The sequence below is a fragment of the Mesoplodon bidens genome (genome assembly GCF_964165515.1).
Source record: "Mesoplodon bidens genome assembly, chromosome: 17".
Lineage (NCBI taxonomy): Eukaryota > Metazoa > Chordata > Mammalia > Artiodactyla > Ziphiidae > Mesoplodon > Mesoplodon bidens.
In genome coordinates this window covers 30540765-30562609 of record NC_138174.1, presented here as the reverse complement: position 1 = coordinate 30562609, position 21845 = coordinate 30540765, and the positions used below count along the sequence as shown (strand labels likewise).

General features: G+C 34.2%; 1 pseudogene across 1 annotated transcript in view; it reads right to left on the bottom strand.

Moving 5' to 3' along the window:
• Window positions 1-3801: 3801 nt before the first annotated feature.
• LOC308605034 (kinetochore-associated protein NSL1 homolog) overlaps window positions 3802-21845 on the bottom strand; it is a 49810-nt pseudogene continuing 31766 nt past the window's right edge. Inside the window, exon 3 of the transcript in view lies at window positions 3802-4344. The product of the transcript in view is annotated as a kinetochore-associated protein NSL1 homolog (transcript). The remainder of the gene's footprint in view (window positions 4345-21845) is intronic.

The following is a 21845-nucleotide window of genomic DNA, read 5'->3' as shown; positions in this document are numbered from 1 at the left end:
ATCATGATACCTTGTGATGTTTGAGTTGTGGTGTTGATCATCAGCTACAAGTGAATGTGGTTCAAATGTCTAAGAATTTTAGGTCTTAGTTTTATCATGTTAGTAGAACAGGCATGAATAATTCTACCCCAATGTCCCTCTCAGCTTTAGATTTCTATGATTTATTTTCTGCTCTTTAAACATGATTTAGTCACAAGAGCTACTCAATAACAGAAAAGAAAGACTAAAAAAAGCTCTAGGCTATATGCTCATTAAATATTAGACAAATAGATGTCTCATTCTTAGTTATTTTAGATAATCCAACTTATTTGACCTAGTGATATCACTTTTCCAGAAAATGTATTTAGCCAACTGACTATCCAACTATTTTTCACATGGTGATACTTATAGATTCTATACCATTAAACTCTTGCAAAGTTTTTCAGCTTTTGTAGAGATATTGACACTTTTTTTTTAGCACCTGGATGCTGTGCTATACCCTCCATATATCACGGTGAAGAAAGGACAATTTACTTTTATGATTATGTGGTCCAGAATTGATTCAAAGATGAGTTTTGTTGCTCTCTTGTCCTGAAATGTTTGAGGAAGAAGAAAACTCTCTAGCAAGCTAAGAAAACAGATAACTTATGAAGGCTTTTATGATCCTATAATTCTATAAATAGCAGTCTAGAAATGGGAAACTCTGCCCCATTGTCACCAAGACACTAAAACAGTAGGTATGATTATTTCAGGAAATCAGGTGGTGGGTTTAAGGTTGAACAGCAACCCTCGGTGTCTTTCACATGTCTAACTAGGAAACTAAAACTGAAAACAAGGCAGCCAATTAGGTAAAATAAATTAAGCTAAGTCTACAAACAGAGAGTTAGGTTTCCAGTTTCAAAGTTAAATCTCATTAGAATAAGTGTCATAGGTGAGAAAACCAAAAGGAAGAAAAGAAAATAACAAAATAAAATCACTTTAATTTGAAATCATTGTCCTCACCGTTAGCCCTAAATAAAAAGAATGTGTCATATATATATTTTATCAGACCTGAACCAAAAGAGGTGCTTGAAAGTACACCAATATTCTAGCCACAAAGCATAGCCCTGCGCATATCTACAGTTTGGAGACAAGCTTGTCCCAGGGGAAACTAAATTTATACAGAAAAATATTTAGAACTTAATTTTAATACTTTTGATAGAACATTGAAATTTGCAGTATTGATCATTGTATACTCTGTCCATTGGATCTGTGATGATTGAATTATCCAAACTTTTTGAAAAGACCAATTATACTTGAGGATATAATTATAGCAGATAAGTGGAAAAGAAACCTTATGAGGAATGCAAGATCTACCTATTCAGAGTACAGGAAGAAATCAGGAACGTGGGTCAGAAAAGAGTACAAAGGAAAATGCATTTGATCTACCTGAAGGACAATGTAATGATTTATCTAATAGCAAAGCAATAATCAACAGTGGGATTCATCAGAAAAAAGTTAAAGTTCTTCCAGCAAGGTATAGTTCAGAAATAAAGTAGTTTGGAATACTTAAACAAATTCCTTTATGGCTTTCTTCTCTGACATGCCCCTTTATTTATGACTTCATTCAGCTTCTTTCCTACAAATACCATAGCATCTGACACCTGCCTTTGATGCAGCAGTAACACCAGGGTTTGTATTTCATGCTAGCTTTGCTGTCTCCTCAAATGAGCCTCTATTGTATATTAGTGTCTTCTCAGCATTTAACATAGACCTATCATATAGCAGTTACCCAGTAAGATTTTCAATTAACTGAATTGACTAAACATAATGTTTTCATATTATATTAAAATTTTTTGAAGTAGTAATTAAAAGCAATTCAAAGCAGAGATGCCAAAAATGAGAATATTCTACTAACCATAATTCAAAATTTTTTTGTAAATAAACAGCAAAGATAATATGTATGTCCCTAAAATGTATGTGATTAACATTCAGTTCTTGGTGCTATTTTACTACCAGAAATAAAATTTGTATGGACTCCATGGACAATTACTTATAGGTAATAGTGGATTAAAGAATGTTAAAATAGTTGCTTTCTTGTAGGATCTCATCTGTAATTAGTCCAATAATCTGGGATAAAGCATAAGTGGTTTACCAAGATTTGATCATGAAATAACAATTAGGGCTTCCCTGGTGGCACAGTGGTTGAGAGTCTGCCTGCTGATGCAGGGGACACGGGTTCATGCCCCGGTCCGGGAAGATCCCACATGCCACGGAGCAGCTGGGCCCGTGAGCCATGGCTGCTGAGACTGTGTGTCTGGAGCCTGTGCTCCGCACACACAGTTTTGAGGGCATTACGCTGCTGTGGTCCCCTTTGCCTGGGAAAGCAATAAGGGTATACTTTTCTACTTCACCCTCCACCCCACCTCCTAACAAAAAGAAATAACAACTGGAACTATTAATATCTGTAGCATTCTGTGGAGTTGACTGCATCAGAGGATACTTTGGAATTTTACTATAGGCTTGAGAGTACTTCTTTGATATCAGATATATTTAGAATTACTTTCTGCTCTCACAGCATTGTACATACACCTAAGCTGCAGGAATTTTTACATTATATTTATCTACTTCTTGTGTTTGTCTCTTCTTTTTTTCTTTATACATTATTTTAATAAAAAACACACAACTGTGTACAAATATACAGATATCAAGTTGTAACATTCAAATACAGAATGTGACAAAGTAGCTTTGTAAGTTTCCTTTACTATGACAGATTTTCTGTCACATTTAAATATTTATGATTATTAAGACATAATGAACAAGAGAAGTACAGATTTTCCAGCCTCATGATTAGCAAATTCCTCCACAAAGGAATGAAGATATTGAGTCATTAATAGGGAAACAGCTGGCAAATTAGATGACCCTGCCTACATTGTATTAAGAAACTGTAGTTAAATGTTAGAAGTATAGGCAATATAGCTTTCTCAGACTTCTACCAATGATTATATACTTGATATATAAGCATTCTTAAATGTAAAATAGTTCAGTATGATTGTATCTATATTTGTTCCACAATGACAATTTGTTTAATGTAATAATCTGATATATATTTTTGAACTGGAGCCATTTACAAAGAAATACTGAGAAATCCTGAAAAGAAACTGTTAGTCCCAAGTCAAATTACGTTTAAATGTTAAGAGATCTATGGAAAACAAAAGTGTGGGTTAGAAACATTGCCTACATGCCAATTTTTATTTCTAAGAGAAATTCTTACACAAATAATCATCATCTTTGTCTTACAAAACAAAACCAAAAAATCCTAAAATTAATCCCACAAATCCAAATTAGAGGAATTTAGAGTAACAAAGTCAGAGTCAGTCTTGTCATCTGTACGTTAATTTAATACATCAAACTTCTTTGGGGAGGGCATGACTTTCAGACCTTAAATAACGACAACAGTTACACAGCTCTTTTTTTTTTTTTTTTTTTTTTTTAGAGAAAGATATATATCCAGGAAACCCAGTGGAATATGTTACTTCTGAAATTCCATAAAAGCTGTAAGGCAGCCAAGTGTTGATGGTATTCAATGACAGTAAAAGTTTGCACTCTTAATGACCATTGACGGGCTTTGTGCCAATATTCAAACAATACGCTTTTCATTGATTATCAATGCAAAGGCTAGGAAAGAAATACAATATATCATACCCCAGCATAGAGCTACTATATTTGTACAGAAGAATCACTACTTATCTGTTGTTTTAAATGAAGTCCCGTCCAGGCATTAAGCTGTAATCTAAATGTTGATAGTGCCTAATCTCAACTTCCAAAATGAACAAAAAGAGTTTATGTGTGAAGACTGATTCTCTTTGGCTGCAATGGATACCATTTTCTCTGGGTGCAGTTTTTAGTTGGATCAGGGTCATATTGTAGGTCCAATGAATGTATAACAGGGTGGTACTGCTTCAGAATTTCTTGTTTTGCTTTTATGATTTTGATGACATATTCAAAGATCTTTCTGGGATACTGCTTACATTTTGTGGCTATATCGACTATGATTTCATCAAACTGGTCTTCAAGGACTTTGATATCAGAATCCATAAGGTAATTGTCTGAAGCTTCTTGCCATGCTTGCCCATTAATGCTGACATTCTCTTACACAGCTGATTCAAAAGTCCACTGCGCATCTCGCAACATGGGCTCCCGAATCTCCTCTGGCAGCCCGTCCCCCAGCTTTTGCACTAAGGGGCCGCACAGTTCTAGCATTTCCGTCATGGCTCACTTCGAGGTGCAGCACACTCGGAAGTCTATTCCAGAGGTGGAAAGGACAGAGGCTCCATCGTCTGTCCCGGCCACACTCTCCATGTCTAGCGGAGGAGAAAGGGCCACCTACTCCTATTTGTCTCTTTTTTTTTATTTAAAAAAAATTAGAGCAGTTTTAGGTACAGAGATTTCCCATATACTCCCTGCCTCAAAACATGCATAGCCTCCTCCATTATCAACATCACTCACTAGAATGGTATATTTGTTATCAAGGATGAACCTACATTGGCAAATCATTGCTCTTGGTGTTGTACATTCTATGGGTTTGGACAAACGTACATGTATCCACCACTACAGAGCATATTCACTGTCCTAAAAATCTGTACTCTGCCTATTCATCTTCCCCTCTTATGCCACCCTAGCACTATTGATCTTCTTTTACTGTCTCCATAGTTTTGCTTTTTCCAGAATATTATATAGTTGGAATCTTACACCATGTAGTCTTTTCAGATTGGCTTATTTCACTCATAATATACATTTAAGATTCCTCCATGTCTTTCCATGGCTTGATAGCTCATTTATTTTTAGTGCTGAGTAATATTCCATTGTCTGGGGGTACCACAGTTTATTTCTCCATTCACTTACTGAAGGACATTTTAGTGGCTTCCAAGTTTTGGCAATTATAAATAAAGCTGCTATAAACATCTGTTTGCAGATTTTTTCCTGTCCCTGTACCATACCTTGTCCAGAAGTGTATATAAAAGGAATCATATAGCACATGATTCTGCTCTTTGAATCTGGCTTTTTACTAAGCATAACACATTTGAGATTTGCCTGTTACATGTCACTAGTTTACTCCTTTTTTAGTGCTGAGTAGTATTTCATTGTATGGGCCAGAGCTTGTTCATCTATTCACCACTGAATGTCAGTTAGGTTGTCTTCAGTGGGAAGATTATTAAACAGCTGCTGCAAACAGTTGTGTACAGTTTTTTTGTTTTGTTTTTTTGCAAAACCACAAATCTTCATTGCTGTTAGGTTGAGATTGCTGGGTCATTTAATAAGCATATGTTTAACTTTGCAAGCAACTGCAAAAATCTTTTTCAAAGTGACCTTAACATACTGTAATCCCATGAGCAATGGATGAGAGTTATGGTTCCTCTGATCTTGAAATAACTTGGCATAAAAAATCTTTTTTAAATTTTAGCCAATCCATAGGTATATAATAGCTTCTCATCATAGTTTTATTTTGCATTTTCCCTACTTACTAAAGATGCCATCTTTTCATGTGTTTCTTAGCCATCTGTGTATTTTCTTTGATGAAGGGTTTATTCAAATCTTTAACAGTTTTAAAAGTTGGGTTGATGTTTTATTATTATTGAGTTTCAAAAGCTATTTTTTATTCTACATACAACTTATTTAACATATATATATGTTGGAAATATTTTCTCAAGTCTATGGCTTGTCTTTCATTCTTTCTACAGTGTCTTATGTAGAACAGAAATTGTTAATTTTAATAAAGTTAAATTGACCATTTAAAAATATATTATGCTGTTGATTTTTATCTATTTTGTAGCTTTGCTTGATTTAAGATAAAGATTTTCATGCTTAGACATGTATGATGTATGCAAATTTGAGTGGAAAATCATGCAAATATTCTAATAAGTAACAATATTTTTAAAGCGGTTCAAACAAATAATTATTGAATAGTTAAAAAAAGGTTGCCTTCAAGATTGTTGTGGCTTGTAAAATGTTCTTCAGGGTAAACAGTGTAGTCTCCTCTCTTTTGCTGGGAAGTAAAGACATATAAGTAATATCTACAGCACACTTGCTTGAAGCAAATGTATTCAAACCTTAATGTTCTTCAAAGCCTCCATTTGTAATTAAAAAAAATTGTTCCTTGATAATATCCTTTAAAGAGTTATTATTATAAGTGATCCTTCATTTTACTCATTTGCAACAGAGATCATTTTTATTACATCACCTTGAGAATATATATAATTTTTATCATTGGACCATCTGTTTGGGATTATATTAATATATCTCTAAAGTATGCACTCTTAGGCACTTAACATAATCAAGACACTGTATTAAGAAACAGTTGAACTAGATATAGTTAGGGGATTTTTGAAAGGAACTTGAATTTGGGAAACTAAAACAGCTGAAAATATATTATGAACAAAATATTTTCAGTGAGAAAGGTGATATAACTAAGAGTAGAGCTCAAAATGACTAGTGGATTATAATAATAATATATTCTGTGTGAGTAGAAAGATTGAGAGACATTACTCATTAATGTGCTTTGGAACTGAATGTAAATCACTATCAAATTATAAAGTACTTAGACAAGTATATCTTATGATTATCTTTTTGGTGAGCCCATTTCTCAGAAGGAATCAAGAATCAAAGAGAAAGATTAAAGTAAAATATAATTTGATTTTTAACTATGCAGTTCAATTAAATTAAATACAACTACATGGGTATCATATAGATACTTAGATGAAAGATTGAGAAACCAAAGCAAAGAGGAGAATATGTTTTTTATCACTACAAGATTGAATAATCAGCAGATATAATTCATCAATCATTCTAGGTACAGCAAATCTCCAAATTTTTAAATTTATGTAATAAAATATAAAGTGAATAAAATTATGCTCTATTTGAATCACATATACTTAATTTATCAAAAAGATTTTTTTTCTCCTTACCCCAAGGCTTCAGCAATGCCTGGTGAGTTCTTTAAGCTTCTTGTAGAAAGTGCCTTTAAAGTTTTCCTTTCCTGATGGGCAATCTGTTTTCATCGTTAAAGAATAAATTAATTTAAATGTCCTGAGTGCTGAAATTCTGATTGAGGATTTCTGAATAAATTGTGTGCTTAGTAGAATTCAAAGATATCTTTTTCTTGTAATTAAAATGCAGTTGGTCAGTAGTTATTGAGTTTTGAGAGAGGTAGTTCTAATGGGAGGATACTTCTGAATGTTAGAAATCATAAGTGTATGGGTGACCCAGCAATCCCACTACTGGACATATACCCTGAGAAAACCGTAATTCAAAAAGAGCCATGTACCACAATGTTCATTGCAGCTCTATTTACAATAGCCAGGACATGGAAGCAGCCTAAGTGTCCATTGACAGATGAATGGATGAAGAAGATGTGGCACATACATACAATGGAATATTACTCAGCCATAAAAGGAAACAAAATTGAGTTATTTGTAGTGAGGTGGATGGACATAGAGTCTGTTATACAGAGTGAAATAAGTCAGAAAGAGAAAAAAAATTCCATATGCTAAAACATATATATGGAATCTAAAGAAAAAAAAAGAGGTTCTGAAGAACCTAGGGGCAGGACAGGAATAAAGATGCAGACGTAGAGAATGGACTTGAGGACATGAGGAGTGGGAAGGGTAAGCTGGGATGAAGTTAGAGAGTAGTATGGACATATATACACTACCAAATGTGAAACAGATAGGTAGTGGGAAGCAGCCACATAGCACAGGGAGATCAGTTCGGTACTTTGTGGCCACCTAGAGGGGTGGGAAAGGGAGGATGGGAGAGAGACACAAGATGGAGGAGATATGGGGATATATGCATATGTATAGCTGATTCACTTTGTTATAAAGCAGAAACTAGCACACCATTGTAAACCAATTATACTCCAATAAAGATGTTAAAAAAAAGTAAACATATGAGGAGGGATGAGTACAAAGTAAAGAAACTACAGAAATTGTCACATTTCCCCACATGGAACAATGCTTCTGTTCCTACATGTTGTTATCTCAGAAGATTTGCCATTCAAATTTACAGAGAAGGCAAAAAATTTTTTTGATACAAATAAATGAAAACCAAAATTGTGGGTTATGCTCTTTTCTGACAGGAACATGTATATCATATGCATTAGTAGGATATGTTTAACAAAGATTATTAAATGTGTACAATGTACATATGTACCAAATACTAAATGAATTTGCTATTAAATTAGTATTTTGGGGGGAACTCCCTGCCAGACCAGTGGTTAGGACTCCATGCTTTTATTGCTGAGGGCCCAGATTTGATCTCTGTTCAGGAACTAAGATCCCACAAGCTGCATAGCATGGCGAGGCCAAGAAAAAATAAATAAATATTTTTAACTCAAAAATTTTTATTTTTTAGATAAGACTGTAGGTTATACTCACTTGTTTATTGAGTATTTGTACACTTCTCAAGACATACAGGGAGCATTTCTTTGTTTAACTTTATTCCTATCTTGAGACTTCCCATTTTGGCTGTGATGCATCAGATATATTTCAGGAACATTTGAAGAAATGTCCCGTTATGGAAAGATGTCCTTAAAATTTACATAATTGTATTGTATAAACATTCATAATATTTATAATTATTTTTATTGTGATAATAGCAAAAAATTATAATATACATATTATTTATGTTTTAGAGTTATAATACATAATTAGATTTGAGTCAAAAAAAGATAGGTTGAATCAAAATAAAGCAGCAAAGAATAACATTTTCAATTCCGTATGTTGTTTCTTCCACTGTTTAATAATGTATCACTTATTTACCATGCTGGAAGGGGAAGGATTGGGAGCTGTAGAATGGTAAGGCCAAGTCACAGTAGAAATCAGAAGTATGTCTTTCTCACAGTCTATACTATGTAATTTTGAAAACTCTCAGTATTCTCATTCTTCACTCTTCCTGTCATCCATTGATGACAATGTCAACAGCAGCAAGTCAACAGGTGGTGCCCACTGAAATTATCAGTCCTGATGAAGACTACTAATATCTTTGTCAACAATGTTGGACATGCCGAAGAACCTAATATTTATACTGGGTGCTGTTTTCTGATGATACTGATGTTGAAAACACTAACCTTCAATGCTGCAGAAATTGTCAGAAATACTGACACCATTTTGCTCTCTCAAAGTTGCATAGATTGTGCAATGGCATGTAAGAACAAAGAATTGTTTTCTTGCTCTTTTATTACAGGCTTCTCAGTTTTTGTTTGGCTGCGCTGCACAGCTTTTGGGATGTTAGATCCCCAACCAGGGATTGAATCTGGGTCCTCGGCAGTGAAAGCTCGGAGTCCTAACTACCGGACTGCCAGGGAATTCCCCAGGTTTCTCAATTTAAGATTAATTCATGACTTTAGGAGATGGAAACATTGTCAGGCACTGAGTGCTAGGCATTGTGATGCCCTGAGAATTAACACTTCTTTCCAAGTTAGACACTTTTTTTAACTACACTTTTGCTCCTGCAGTCTTCTCTAAATGATTTAGCTCTCAAGGCCCCCTTTATTCCCATATGTTAAAATAATGAGGCTGGGGGTAGGGCAGGAAGACATGCCACTAATCCCCATACTTGCCTAGACATGCCTAAACTCTGGGAAATATATACATTAGGATGAACATGAGACCCTGTTACAATGAGTTTATTTACTTTACAAAATTATTTACAAGGTCTCATAAACATCAAACATTTAATCTATCAAAAAATAGCAACACAATCCCATAAATTTAATCTGCAGCCTGTAACTCTTTTTAAAAGAGTTTCTCAGCCAGATGACATAAAGATAGTATGACCACAAGACATCTCAAAATTGAAATTGGAAGGGCCAATGCATGCACTATTAGTAACTTTTCAGATCATCTGAGCTAAATTCTTAAATATGCACATGTAACTGAAATTTGTGTTATGATTTGATGTAAATTGGAAACTTCAAGACTTGAGCCAAGATCTAACCCATATTAATCTGGAGATAAACAACATCATTTCTTTGCGAAATATTGCAGAACAGATATTATGTTAGATAAAATAGTAAATATTTCATTTGATATTTAAATAATGGATAAATTAGGAGTAAATTCTACTCAACTTAAAGCTATATTGTCTGAAAAAATGATCTGGCTTATGTATTATTAGATAAATCTGAAGATAATATGTGGATTGTTACAAATAAAAACAAAGACAATTTTCTTTCTCTGATTTTTAAAATGAAGTTTGTAGAAGAAAGACTTGGCTTTGTACCACAGACCAGCCACAGTCTTCTGAAAAATATTGGTGACCTGGAGGTAAGTGTCTGGGAACCTTAAAACTGTGCAAATCATAACACACCTAGTAAGTGTTTCAGGAATGATTTTCAGAGGGTTATAAATATAAACACTTAAAATTTAGTTGTGATTTAGTTAATGTGTAAAAATTAAAATACATTCATCAGAATTATCATCACTGAAGTGCTTGGCATTGTGTGATTTCATATTGAATGACCTAATAGCTAGAATACATATAGAAAGCAAATTCTGGCTGAAAAGATGATAGGAGGAATACATTTCATATAACCTTAGAAAAACTATTCCTGAGTTCAGCTTTTGCTATATATATTTTGTATATGTTGATAAAGAACTTCCTATAGTGGGACCCACAAAATGAAGCCTGCCCCAGTGGTCCCACCCGCACCATAAATCTAAACCTAAATCAACCTGAATTCAGGAGAAATGTCTCACTGTCTAGGAGAACTAACATACACCAATCACAATCCTCCAACTCAGCTCTAACTAGCTCACCTTTCCCTAGAAAATGGGACTTGCTAACTTTACCAGGAAATCCTCAAACTTCTAGCCAATCATGCCTTGTTTCTGCACTGCTGCTTCAAATACTCTATAAAACTTGCTCTTGGGCTTCCCTGGTGGCGCAGTGGTTGAGAGTCCGCCTGCCGATGCAGGGGACACGGGTTCGTGCCCCGGTCTGGGAAGATCCCACATGCCACGGAGCGGTTGGGCCCGTGAGCCATGGCCGTTGGGCCTGCGCGTCCGGAGCCTGTGCTCCGCAACGGGAGAGGCCACAACAGTGAGAGGCCCGCATACAGCAAAAAAAAAAAAAAACTTGCTCTTGCCCCAAATCCTTAGGGAAATCTGCTCCTCTGTTTGTGAGGCACCATACTCCCCAATCCATGGATTATTTCCCCTTAAATTAAAGGACATCAAACTCATTGCTAAATTATAATATTTTTGTCATTTGACAATGTAATGAGTTCATTTGAAAAAATTCTAATTCAGATTAGATGAGGTGACCATTTACCTCCCGATAAAAGAAATATACATTGCAAATAAATAAACAATTATTACTTAAAAGTTTTACTTAAAGAATATGATTTATCAAATAAACACAAAAATATTTGTACCCTAAAATTCTAATATTCTGTTTAGTTACATAATTACATTGTATAAGCACATGAAATATTTCTGTGTTATAATTTAATAATTTGAATCTTGAAATTCTTTGGAGGGCTAGTCCAAGTATGTTTGTGTCTCGTCTACTCATCTCAGATTTTGTTTCCAATCTACGAGCTGTTAAGGAGCTTGTAGCAAAATAGAAATCAAGTAAGTCACTTAGTTCACCGAGTTCACAGGACTTTCCTATCATGTTGTTCAGCAAGATATTCTTGAAGAAGGAAGCAGTGCATGGATAGACGTTCTAGTTGAAACTTCTCTCCATGCGTCTGCAGTCTGTGTAGAACTATATGCATTACCTTTGCCTTTTTCCACTCTACTTACTTCAGTAGAAGCATACTTCCCTTTGACAACTTACAAGAAACTTAACTTCTACATAGACTTCATTCCTTATTCTTTCTAGTAGATTTCTCCTTTTCAATAAGCTTTGATATATGGCCTATAAAGTTTAGAATTTAAAAGCACCATTTCTACTTAGGAGCTCATAGCTCCTTTTCATGTGGTATGATAATGAGACTTTGATTTTATTCAGTAAGCCGTTCATGCTAGCTTAACCACTATATTTCTCATAGAGTATTTTTTAACTCCACTATTGATATAAAGAAGTACTGCTGTAGTACCCCAAAATGATCTTGAAATCTTAAAATAATTTGTCTGTGGTTAAATACAAATAAGAGACATTTGGGATAAATGAGACTTCAATAGAGTTTTATGCATATAAAATCATAGGAGCATTCTTTTGGATGAGGGTCCTGCCAAAGCTGAACACATTAAGGAAAGCTTGAATTGGACAATAGCATGTTTCTGAAATTATGTATTTCTTTATTCTTATCTTAGATGAGAGAGCAACCTGATCATTGGAACTACTATAGATAATGCAGCTAAGAAATATATATTATGTATATGTGTGTGTGTGTATATATATATATATATATATATATATATATATGTATATATATATATATATGTACACACACAAACATAAACTTGAAACATTAGATAGTATGTCCAGTATTCCCTTCTTCATTATATGTATTATAAGTATATACATGTACAAATGCATTATACATATAAAAGAAAGTGCATTTATACATTTATTCATTTTCATTCAATTTTTTGTTAAGTGAAGTAGTACATACATAACCTGAAATATGTTTCCATATTAAAGTGTCACTTCAAAAGATCTACCATATGATGGATTGTTTGTATCATTTTCTATGTCTGTATTCTATTAGACTGATTTTTTACAGGCAAATTTCAAAATTAGAAAAAAATAAATCAGACTACCTCATATCTATATAGTAAAGGGTTTGGGTCCTGTTTCTTTCATTTTACATAAATATAGGACAGGGGAATAAACCATTTCTGTAAATGATTATTTTATCAAATGCTTCACCTATTATAGAAGAGAATGAGTCCCAGGATTAGAAAGCTTGACTGTAGTAGCACTGTTTAATGTGTACACACACTCCAACCAGTAATTACTTCCTATTGTTGAGAAATTTTCTTCCTGTCTAAACAGTGGATGCTGACCCAGTGAAATTTTTTTTCATTGTTTGTTAGATTGTATTCCCATTTACCCATACATGGTCACTCATCTGACAACAACAGGTCCTATTATTTAATATAGCTTTTAAGAACATGGAAACTAAGAATTTCAAAATGACAATAAACCATTTAATTTTAGTTGATTTTATGACATATATGGTTTTAGCACTTGTAGCTGCAATAAAACATATGTTAACTCCCTAATAAAACCTGAGTGATGCCGTATCTGTCACCTCTTTCTATGTTGGGAAGTAGTGCACAAGTTATTACCTAGTGAACAGTTGTTCCTGTCTCCTGTGCAGATCCATATAACTCTCAAATTTGCATTCTGATAGAGAAGCAACAAATGTTACTTAAATCCCATGAAGTGTGTTAATTATACCAAGCTCCGTGAAATTATGGGTGAGAGATCCAGAAGGAATTCTACAGCTGTCTTTTGTCTCTTGAGCATATCTTGTCAGATCAAAGTCTTTGTCACTTATATGATAACCTTAAAATTGCTTTTCTTCCCTTAAGTGGTATTCCCTAAATCTCAGTGATAGGGAAAAGCTCACACAAAGCTAAATAGCAGATGTACTTTGTTGTTATTTAAATAGATAATGTTGATATCTTTAGAGAAACAAGTAAAATTCACTATTAAAGCCGGATTGAACTGGTCAGTGTATCTTACCAGTTTTACTTAATTATAAATATTTCCTCTCATTTTCTTTCTATAGAGTATGAAAGATAGAGGATGGGAAAAGGAAATAACCTCAGATCCTTTCCCCATGATTATAAAAGAAAGAGATTCTCTGGAGCCTCACCTTGTACATACCCATCTTTTGTTCTATGTGGAAGAATAGGAGATGGTCCAGTTTTTCTAGATTATATGTATTTGAAAATGGACAACTATGTATGGGTGGAGAGTATTTAATATGATTCTTCTTCCTGTCATTTCAGAAAAAAAGTGGAAAAAACATATTAAAGTGGAATTTTTAAGTTGTACTATTCCCCTTTTTTGTTTCTGTTTAAAACTTATAGGCTCGGTACAGCAGTATGGGATAGAAGTCTTGGGATCAGTTTCCAGAATTAGACAACTGGCTTGGGTTTGATTCCCTGCTCCATCACTTGCTACCTGTGAGAACTTGGACAAATTAATTAGTGTTTCTGTGTCTCAGTCTCCTCACTTGCTATTGAGATGATAATGATAGTTACTTCATACAATTGCTATAAGAATTAGAAACGTTAATATGAGTAACGTGTATAGACCAGGGCTTGACACACAGCAACCACTACCAAAATGTCATCAACTGCTTTTACAAGAATCTTGAAGCAGCAGTGGTCCCATGTATTAAGCAGTTAAACCAAGGGAATTCAACCAAGAATTTCTTATGGAGGAATTCTTATTGCACTCATATGCAAAATATTGAATTTCAGTCCCCTACTCGGGTCCATTCTTGACCCTCAGAAAGCAGCAACTCATAGAAAGTCACCCTGTAACTGGGAAAACCTCAACCCACTGGAAATCTATAACACGTCAGACCCATCTAGGAGACAAATCTAATCCTTCTGGCTGAAAAATAGCTTGCAGCAGTCTGCCCTCCTTAGTTTACTAATATTTGCAAGAATGGTTTGGATGGCAGTCAATGTCCTAGAGCCACCCAAGACCTTGACATTATCATTTTTCTTTGAAGCCTTAATGAGGATTACTGCAAAAGCAGATAGTCTGTAATTTTACACAATGCTTGCTGTTTGTCATGGAGATTATCATGCAAGAAGCACATCATCTATGTTTCCTAGGGATCATTTTTGAAATTTTAATTGCTTGGATTTGATTTTATAAACCTGTAATTTTTATATATTCATGTTAAAATCATCTTTTTTACAAAGAAAAAATCTACGCACTTTAAATTAAAGAATGTTATAACAAAAAGTATATACTGCACTGCTTAGTACTTTATCATTTACCAAGTGCTTTCATATATGTCATTTTACTTGATTTAAAAAATAAGCCTGGGGGCTTCCCTGGTGGCGCCGTGATTGAGAGTCCACCTGCCGATGCAAGGGACACGGGTTCGTGCCCCGGTCCAGGAGGATCCACATGCCGCCGAGCGGCTGGGCCCGTGGGCCATGTCTACAGAGCCTGTGCTCCACAACAGGAGAGGCCACAACAGTGAGAACAGTGAGAGGCCCGAGTACAGAAAAAAAAAAAAAAGTCTATAAGCTATCAAGGGCAGCAATATTTTAACACCATTTAGTGGATGTGGGTGTGGGTGTGGAGCTGGTTATTCTACAAGATGCCCTCATATTTTTAAGTTCACAAAGAGAGTATATGGGAAAACAAAGTCTTAAACACAAACCACCTGCCACTAAATCCAGGATTTATTTAACTATATCAAATATTTGGGAGAGAGCACTTAAAGATAAACTGTAAATCCTAATATCTGGATGGCTATACTCAAAATCTTAGTCCATTTTAGAAACTAGGTTAATATTCTAATTTTGAAAATGTATGCATATGACATCAATACTTTTAAACTTATTACCTCTAGAAAATCTCATCACAGGGAGTGACAATAATATCTTAAAGAACAAAATGAATTAGAATAAAGCAACAATGGTATGACAAATTCCTTTATAATAATTTCCCAAGGACCTTCCATTTTCTGTAGAGAAGATACCTGGGCTACATATCCCAATGGTTATATATGTATAAAACCATATAGATAAACCAGGCATTTTATGAAAGTTGTACAGACCTTTTGTTAGAGTTGAGAGTGGCATTTTCACTAGCTTCTACTCTTAAAGATTAGGTTTACTCCTGGACATCAAGTAATTTTGTTTACTAAAAAAATGATTTGTATTTATTTGGGTTCTGTGTGAGTGGAGTGCTGTTATGTAGAAATGTGAAATTCTATTTCAGAGTGTAATGCTTAGAATCCCTATAAAAATAATCTCAATAGATAATGGGAATATTTTAAAAATTTATTTATTTATTTTTGGCTGTGTTGGGTCTTCGCTGCTGTGCGAGGGCTTTCTCTAGTTGTGGCGAGTGGGGGGCTACTCTTCGTTGCAGTGAACGGGCTTTTCATTGTGGTGGCTTCTCTTACTGTTGAGCAGGGGCTCTAGGCGCGTGGGCTTCAGTAGCTGTGGGGCACGGGTTTTGTTGCTCCGCAGCGTGTGGGACCTTCCAGAACAGGGCTGGAACGCCTGTCCCTTACACTGGCAGGCAGATTCTTAACCACTGAGCCACCTGGGAAGTCCCATGGAATATTCTATTGAATATTCTCGTAGTTGGTTCACTTGAAATTTCCCTGAACCTACAATAAAATATAAAAAATTTCAAACTAAATACTAGTATAGCTTGGATTCAGTTAAGAAGATAAGAAGGCATATGGTTGAAACATTTGTCATTTTTAATATATATGAGAAAGATGTAAAAGAATGAAGAGTGGGGAACCACTTTACCTTCAATAATAAATATTATTACCTTCTATTATAAGATTATTATAAAATTAACATTTGGATTCACATTATATGGTGATTAGCTGACTAAGGCTTGGTAAATATTCTGTAATGAGTTAATAAGGCTGTATTGTTTTACAAATTATACATATTAGTTATAATACTTAGCCCATCTCTGTGGAGGCACTGAAAACAAAACCCATGTCTACTGAAATCAAAACCATCACTACACTCTTTTCCCTTAGCTAATTTATTTTTACATTGAAATATTCATAAGACAGTAAAACATACCAATCTTTGATCTAGTTATTTTTAAAACATATCAATATTTTTCAACATTATAGAATACCTCTCTTCTCATTTTGTGTGTGTGTGTGTATGTGTAAAACTGTGTTTCATTCCTCCTTCTTGAACTCATTGTATAGGAAAGAAGTTTGAGTTTAAGTCCCATATTCATTCATTCCCTAATTCCTGTTATTATATCTATACTACTTTCCCCCTCTAAATTGAAAGTGATAATAATATCCAGATTTGGGCGTCTGTACTGCCAATATGAAGATATTAGATTTCTCATATGCTGAATTCATATCCTCTGGGCTTTGCCAGCACTTATAGTTTCCTAGCCTTCAACTGCCCATCCAGCTGCCAACTAATTTGCTCTCCTTCCTGAGAGATTATCACAAGAGTACTTCAGTCAAATGTGTGCTGAATCCTGGCTTGAGTTCTACAGGGAACACCCAATATTTCTCCTGTTAGCTAATACATAAATTCAGACTCCTTTATTCCCTACTCTTCTCGGTTTAGTTCAGATCAGAATGTACATCCTCACAAACAATACCATGAATCTTGTTTTTTAATGCTTACTCTGTTCCAAGTAACTGTCCAATACAGAGAATTACCATAAGGCAGAAATCAAAATGCAAGACAAGATGTATTAAAAGACAATAAAAGAAAGGAACCCAGGAAGAAAGTGATAATTTTGTCTCAAGTTTTTCTCACAAACAACATTATCCCTAATACGGATTCATCACTGTATATTTGATGTTTTCCTTGGCATATTACCTGAAGTTAGAGTGAGGTAGAATATTGGTAACACTGGTATGAATCAAGTGAGAAAAAGTATTTTCTAAATTGAAAATTTAGAATAATGTGAAACAATTCTATTATGAATAGGGAATAAAAACTGCACTGTCATTCAATTTGGAAGTATACTTATCTATCTACCATTAAATTATAAAGTTTCTTGATATGACCACTCAGCAAACCCAAGCAGCTCTAGAGTACAGTTATACCTGGCTTTTAGAAAGTTTGTTTTATACCACTTTGCTGTTTTACCAAAGTTCTATATTAGTACCTGTTTTAGATAACTGAAATGAAGCAAAAGAGGATTTTTGCCTTTATGAAAAAAGTTGAACAGTGAAGATGGCATTCAGCATTTGTTTTTCAGGGAGCAGTTATAGAGGCAGTGCACCATGAGCAGAGAGAGAGGTACCACCAAGCTCCTTCCCTGCGAACTACACTCAGTATCTCAGCATCAATATCTCTTTGAACTTCTGTGCTTCTGTGAGCTTCTGTGCTTGATCTTGATTTACTTTGTGCATCTGTTAGCAAGATGTGTCCTATGGCAATTACTTCTTTATGCCATTTGTCTTACAAAAGCTTTCATAGAAACACTCTACTTTGGGAGAGTGGAAAAAACCTGTATCAAGAAAGTATAGAGTCAGGGAAAATCAGTACATTCTCTTTGGTTTTAACTCTCTTGTTCTTGCTAGCAGGATATCCTAATAATCAAGCCTGGTGTCAGGGATGGGATGGTGCTAGCTCTTAAAGATACAATTTATTTGAGATAAATAAATGATGTGTTTTCCCATAAGACAATGTAAAATGGAAATAAAAAATAGAAGTAAACAAATTCAATTTGAAAAAAAATGTTCCGAGAAATGTCATTATTTTTTAGGAATTTTTTTTTTTAATTCAAATCACTCCATAGTAGAAGTCTCTTACTAATGTACTGAAGGGCTATTTCCAGTCGTTTGAAGTCTTCTGTAATAATGAAGCCCAAAGTAGTGACCCTATCTTATATTTACAATTTTTTGACTGTTGTAGTCAATGGTGACATTATTGCCTATGTAATAATATCCATACATTGTTACTAGACCACATTCAATTAATGGTGACAAAAATTATGGCAGAACTGTGAATGGAAAGACAACTGGTATGCATATCATCAAATCTCTGAAGAAAGCTGAAATTACCAACACAATGTCAAAGAATTTTCCAGAAACATACTCTGAACTAATAAAGAGAAAACCTAATGTATGAGACAGATGTGTAACACCTATCAGGGATACTCCCTCCCTCCCAGTATTCATCAATCAAAGCTTTTTAAGACATTCACACACATATTCTATGAAAAATTTCCCAGACAAGCACTCCAATTTTAAATATAAATTTAACACTCTTGAAACAATAACTTTTTGAAGTATAGATTTTATTGAACTGATATTAAAAACAATATCATTCTGTAATGCTGAAAATTCCTCCAAAAGCATATATTTGGTTTTTAAAACATTTGCTTTCATTCATACAATTAACTTTTAATATTTTTTGTTTAATAACAAACATTGGAATTTCTACAATTTGAAATTAGTTCTAATATCTAAACTCTAAAATATAGCACTGTATTTTTAGGGAATAAGAATTGTTCACTTAATCAGATACTAAGTAGGACATAGTATGGTTTTATCTTTCTGGTGTTGCTTACTAATTCTTTCAATTTTACCTCTTATGTAGACTCCTTAATTCCCCAAAGGAAAAACATTCTTTGAAAGAGTTATGTGAAATAGATTTATCTCCTTGCAAACAATTCAGGTAGTGTACTGCAATGTGATAAATTTAATGAAAGGTAATAATTTTTAAAGTATTGTAACATATCCTAATTTTTCCTTGAACTTTCTACACGTGTGGCCACATGATATAACTAATTTCATCTAAGCATATCATAATTATTGGAGAAATATTTTGTAAAAAATAACTTTCAAAATAGCAAAATTACTTATAAAATTTGACGCTACCTCATTTTTTTTTATTTTATCACCTGTGAAATATTGAATCATTCTGAAAAATACAATCCCTAAATTTTCATGTCATCCCCCAAGTCAATTGATCATAGTTTTTAAACAGAATAAGCTTATTCATGTTGAATATATACATTTTAGCCTTTAGTAATTTTAGTTTTAAAACTCAGTAAGGAATGTACTTCTTTTTTTAAAATCTACTGGCCAAATGTCCAACTTTCAAGTAAAAAATAAACTATTATTTAAGATTGTTTAATCAACCTTCTTCTTTTCCATGAAGGAGATCTTTTTGATGTGTCTGGTCACCATGATTTAAATAAGGGACTTTTTTGTACTGAAATCACATTTCCATAGATGCTAATGAAGTTCTCTCTCTCTCTTGCTCAGTTTGACAACTTACTCTCAGCTCTGTCAACACTACATTAAATTTCTCAGTAGCCTTGCTGACTAGAATTTGGTGTCCTTCATTTGATGTTTGGATTGGAACTAATGACAATTTATCCAGGAGCTGGAAAGATTAGCAAGATCTCTTTTGGGGGATTTAGACAAAAAATATGAGAAAAAAAAAGATAAACTTCAGATTGCCAGCAATTTCTTTCTAAATGGTGCATTTTCTCCTCTATTTTCCTTTTTTTGAACAAATTTAATGCCACATTTTCTGTTTCCATATATGGTGAAATAAGGCAATGAACTATATAACATGCTTGCTATTTAATTGTCAATCAACGTCTCTGCCTACAAAGATCATTGTAGTACAATATTTGTTAAAATGCACCTTTTCCCTATGTTATTCTTGATCTGCATTAATATTATGAGCTGTTACTTGTGAAAGATAATAATTTGTTTTTTGCCTCCTTCTTCCAGAATCACTGTTAAATCTGCTCGTTGCTGCAAGCTAAGGTCACATAGCACTCACAGTCTTATTATAACTGACAACTACATCTTGGTTTGAACGCCAATTCAATTTACACAGGTTTCCTTTACACATTTTTCTCATATATTAGGTAAATAGAATGCTCACACAGCCTTAAATCAGTTAAAGAGCAGATAGACATTTTGTTGTACAAGCTACCTCCAAACAGCTCGGCAAACAGCTCTGCCTGGGCTGTAAGAACTCTGATTCCCCTTGGGCAGGAACTTGTGACCATAGTTCACTGAGGGAGGAGTGATACTTTTAACATTCCATATAATCAGTAAAATTTATTTTTTAAGTGTGCTGATAATTAGTATCAGATACTGGCCCCTGAACTGATTCTGAACAAGAATTTCAGAGATCTTACTAAGGTGACTTGATGATTGTGTTTCAAAAAGATCCTACAAAGCTACCTGTGTGAATTTACCTCTCAAATCAAAAGTGATCACCAGTACTGAGAGTGACAGATTAATCAGTGGCTTCTGGCTGCAGTGACTCTTTTGATGGTCTCCTCATTGCAGGGTTCACAATGCACTTCTCTCCACAACTCCTGAACAGCCCCTTCTCTACACTCCTTACTCCACTTTAGCTCCTAGTTGATACCCAGATTTCCTCTCCAGTTTCTGTTCCTATCAAATGATTCAGCATTTTATCTGTTCTTCACTTTGCCTTTTCCTTCTCATTTCGTCTCTTTGTCCTAAAGAGTCCCTTGGGAAATAAAATAAGAATAATATAATATCTATTTTCCCTCCTCCTTATTTTAGCAGGAAGTGGTCATCATTACAGATTGCAGGTAAGGACAATATTTAATAACAATAATTCATATTTAATACTAATTTAACAATTACCAAGCTATTTGTTAAATATAACATAAATTGACTTATAAAAATCTGAAAGTTCACATTTAAATCTTATTTCTCCAGACCACATAAGGTAAGAGGCAAAAAGTTGCATTTCGAAAAAACTGATAATTTCTCATATTTGCTCCTAATATACTTTTATGGATATCTATCACTCCCAAATGTTCCCTTTAATCTCCCATAGGTTTATTATTTCTTTGAATATCTAGAATCATCTGAGATACTTTAACCAAAACTACCCTCTCAGCTACCAAAAGGCAACTTCTATTTTATTTCTTTCTTTAAAATTATTTATTATTTTTTTAATTTAATTTTCTATTCACCAAATGACACCTTTTCAGTTAGGCCTTTGCTGACACTGTCTATTTAATATCCCTACCCAATTGTCTTAGTCCATTCAGGCTATTCTAACAAAATACCACAGATTGGGTATTTTATAAAACAACAGAAATTTAGTGCTCACAGTTTTGGAGGCTGGAAGTCAGGGTGCCAATATAATGGGATGAAGGCCCTCTACCAGGTCAAGAGCTCTTATTTTGTCCTCACAGGGCAGAAGGGGCTCAGG